This window comes from Coptis chinensis, chromosome 7, assembly GCF_015680905.1.
Source record: "Coptis chinensis isolate HL-2020 chromosome 7, ASM1568090v1, whole genome shotgun sequence".
Classification (NCBI taxonomy): Eukaryota; Viridiplantae; Streptophyta; class Magnoliopsida; order Ranunculales; family Ranunculaceae; genus Coptis; species Coptis chinensis.
In genome coordinates this window covers 10,856,259-10,861,064 of record NC_141462.1, presented here as the reverse complement: position 1 = coordinate 10,861,064, position 4,806 = coordinate 10,856,259, and positions in this window count along the sequence as shown.

The following is a 4,806-nucleotide window of genomic DNA, read 5'->3' as shown; positions in this document are numbered from 1 at the left end:
CAAGTCTGCGATCGTCATCGAGTTTTCTTCTCGAGTGTTTTTCGCCCGTATAGTACGGTAGTTTCTACCTGAAAAAATAGAAAAGAAAAAACAACGGGTCAGATAGGTCAAAATCCGGGTCAGCTAGCTCACAAATCGGCCATGTTAACAAAGGGCAGGTATGGTGCCCCTCCTTTACTGGCGCTGCACCATATCATGTTGGTAGTATCAGTTTTTCAAATACAGACGCCATCAGTATCGCCTTCACCACTTTTCTTCTCATCAGCTCATGTCCGAATTCGATCCATACACCAACAGTGTTATGTCATCTCCACATGATCCGTACAGTGATTCCTGAGGAAGGAATTCCACAGTTCAACGCCCATACATAAAAAAAAGATAACGCACAAAGGATGCTTACCGCGATATCCTCGGAATCCAAGCCGCTACGACGGGTGACTATTCTGCGGAGCCTTTACAAGCCCAGATAGGTCTTCCATGGGCAGAGACGACATGGTCTTCCACCGAAAAAGTGATGGACGATGACCGTGTTAAGTTTGTTGGATCACTACATGCCGTAAGAAAGATTACTGTTTTATGATTGTTTGGCTATGGCTAAATCGTTTTACCGGTTTCGAGGGGTATGTATGCGGCTTTGGTGCGAATCGTTACGTTTTCGACAACTGGAATTGGTGGTGTTTTAGGTACTTGTATAGGATGAAGCGGATTCAGCTGAATAGAGATAAGGTAAACGACGGTTTGAGTTCAAGTTCCTTAAGAAATATGAAGACATGGTGTTGGGTTCTTGCTTGCCACGCATTACTCAAGACAGCGAGACATCATGAAAGAAGAAGATACATCATATATTCGGAAAGATAACGACCGCGACTTTTTACTAGCGAGCTTGAAGCCCTCTCAAGACCGTAACCCACACCTTGTTTCTCTGGCTGGTTTACTCCGCGGAAAAACAAGAACCTTTTGTTTCGTCTCGCTAGTAATGCTTGTTTTTACTCCTAGATCTAGTTTGGTCTACGGATACGGTTTTATACTATTTCGTCGATAAGTTTTACGGGGTGGATTCTTATCTAACCTGGATTCTTATCTAGTTCGGGGTGAAATACAGTTTTAGTCGCCCAAGTATTCATTTTCGACTCCAACTCATATTTTTATTCTTTTTTCTTCATATTCTTACTAAACTACCCCTACGTTTAATTTTCAACGGTATAATCCAAGTATCGCTATTCCGTTGGCACGCTTCATCGAATTCAAATTTTGCGTTATCACGTGACGCGTTCGGTACATTTTTGCCAATCAATTTCTTTTGCAATTTTATTTATGTGCATCTTTTATTTTTTCTGTACATTTTCAGCCATCTTTTCTTTAACTACGTCATTTCATCCCGTCTACATTTATTTGACATTATTTTGTTTCCAATAATTCACGTTTTTTTTCCGCCAGTCCATTTTCCTATCGTTTCCGTTCACACGACACTTTGTTATACATTCCGCTTACTCTTTTCTTATTCCAAGTTTTCCATGATTTTTCTTCTCTTCTTTGCCATGTGAACTTTGTTCGCATGACATAGAGGGGGCGGTGTTTCGACCCCCACCTACGTGGCAAACGTCCATTAGTAGGGGTCTCTATTTTATTCATTTAATCAACAGGGCTAAAGCCCAATTCGCAATATCATGGATCAATGTACATGCCCGTTAACTCATGTGTCTAAGGCTGAACCTTAGCCACATGGCTTGCCACTAATATACATTGATTTATGTCCAGATTCATTTCTTATCAAAAAGATAATTATCAGTTGACAGAGTTATATTCTATCACAATTACTCAAGCAACAAGATTACTTGAGCTAAATGAATACGTTAAATGGCCATCAAAACATTGTTTGGTATATAGATGTTTCACTATATATAGCTAGCATCTCAATTAAATGACCATCCAAACATTGTTTGGGTAAGGTACATAAAAATGGTTTTAGTATTCTTTCCTTATCTTTTTCTTTTTGGTTTAGGCCATATTCCGTATATTTACTTTTGACGGACTTCAAATATAAGTAATGAGAGGAGTTTCTGAATTCTTTGGGAAAATGGATCTTTGAACAATCTTGATTTAATAAGGTATAATACTATTCGTATCTAATGCCATTATGTTCTTTAAATTTTTTATATGAAGTAACTAATCGTGTTTTAATATCACTTGCATCATCACTGTTAACCCTCTTCTCAATGTCCTCACGGCTTGCCATGTCCGTTCTGGACCTATTGTGAATCAAAGCATACCATTCACCGATTAAATTCTTTGGTGATGCTGGAAGATTCAATTCACTTCAGGGGGAAACAATGAGAAGTGTGGAGCAAGGTTGCATATTGATTTTGAGAGCAATGAATTCAACAACCACAGCTGAAGAGTGATATATAGGGTTGCCTTTAGATATTTCTTTTTATACTATATTGGCATTTAGTATATTTGTTTTTCTTTATGAACTACAGTAATTACTATCACAATGCAGCTTATTGCACAAAACTACGTGCACCTTTCAGTTGAAGCATTGTAGTGCAACGTTCAACAAATGTTATTTTCGTTATGGCTTCATTCTTATGGATCTATAACTTTCCAACATCTTATTTTTATACCAAAAATTTGGTTATCTGCAAAGTTCAAACATAAAAGAATAGTTGGTCTTTATATATACTTGAGGCCTTTTAGGCTTTCGGGAGAGGAATTTTTTTTTAAGTAGGATATAGAAAATGTGAATTTCTTTAAATATTAATTTGCATGTCCGTAGGTCAATGAGATTGGAGAACTATATGTCTTTGATACCAATTAAAGTTATTATGTATATAGCTTTTTCATATTTCTTTTTATGATTCCATGTGTATTCCTTTTTGTAGATCTACTAATCGGAGGAAGTAAATTTTCCTTTGTAGTTAATTACTTATGTTTTAAGTAATCTGATCTTAAATTTTCAATCTACAGTTGAACTTGAGATTTTTCGCTAAAGGACACTTTGTGCACAGTCAACATGTCAATAAATCACGAAGGAAATGTATTTTTTACCTACATAGGAGGAGGGTCAAAGAGATCAATATTGTACTAGGAACTCAAAGCGGTGGAGATGGGACTCGATATCGTGGTGCAACCAAGCATCAATAAAGTATTTGTCTGTTCAAACTCTCTTAGGAAAATTTAAATTCTTAAAAGTCCAAGAGGTGAATATTTATTCATGGTTTGATTTTTTTGGCAAGCAACACAACTAAACCTCAGCTATTCTTCATCGAGTATTCATGTTTTTCATGTCTCCTATAATGTTATGCCTTTCTTTTCCTTCTTCTTCATGACTATTTTTTTTTTCTCCACGAGTACTCAATCCATTACTTATAATGTTTTTGTAAAAAATCAATCTTTGCATTGCTAGCTTGAGATGGTTGAACTGTATGCATTCCTGCTTCTTTCGATATGTCATATATATATATATATATTTTAAATTACTACATTGTTACTAGCTTACTACAATATGTTACTTGAAATTTAATATATATGTAAATGGTTGGGCTGTCTTAGTCTTAGCGGAATGAGTGTATATGAATGTGCACACCAATCTTGATTCATGTAAAGGGTGGTAATAGATAAAGACCAATATATGGACGATGTTATATAACATGTCTATTCTTATATAGAACTTGATTTCTTGATGATAGTATATAGAGATCATCTACTCATCTTATAGATAGATATTTACATAAAAAGTCAAACTTAGAGTGTTGTTTACTATTAAATTTTCACATTCATAACTTGATCGCTCTAGCTTTTGTATTTTGACACGTGTGACTTGGTGTTATGAATTTGTAGGTTTCATTGTATTGTTGTGGAGATGAAAAATATTGAAAACTTTCATTTCTATTTGAAAGTGCAGTTAAGTGGTTATGGTGGTGGAGACAAACACTAGGGGGTTTGGCAAAAAGCTATAAAGCTAGAAAGGAGAAAATCATTACAATTGGAAACTCTATTTGCGTATAGAGAAGATCGGGGATTGATGAGTTGACGTCTGATTTGCTTTGGCTGTTGGATAGGCCCAAGATAGGGGGAACCAAAGTCTATCTAGAAAACAAGAGTTTTGAGTTTCTGAAACTTTACCCAACCTAATTTAAAGGGCAAATTCAACCTCATACTCTTCCATTCTCTTCGTTATTGGCCTGAAGTTTAAGCTTTTTTTCTTTCTGGCTTTGTGGCTTTCTATCCAAATGCCCCCTAAACACAACAATAAACTTGAGTGCATCATATCAAACATGGTGAGGGTATGTGAGACACAAATCATCGTGTTTTAATATTTTCTCAAGTTTGTTTGAAATCAACATGTGTTTGAGAACTAATATAATGTAAATAATATCATTGTCGACGCACTTAAGTTGCAAAATCTTCAAGCAATCTTACTATCAGTTTGATTTTTTCCAACATGATATTTCTTCTTATATTTTTCTTTCACACATTCATTTCATTCTTTATTATGTTTATTTTAATTGTGAATATATATTGCAATTTGATTATAAAAGGGATAAAAGAAATGCTAGCAAGTTTCATTGTATATAAGCGTGTGCATCAATGGCAACCAAATAGTTTGAAAGGAATATTGATACTACGCCACTTGAGAAGCATAGATTGATCATTGGAGTTGTTGTCAGGAAAGAGTGGTCGGGCATGATGTTCAAGGAAATTTAAAAAAATGAAGACTAAGCAATCTTAATCCCTGCTTGAATGGTTTGAAAGGAAATGTTGGTCGATGAATCCTCTCTCTCTCTGAGTGAGAAAATCTCTTCG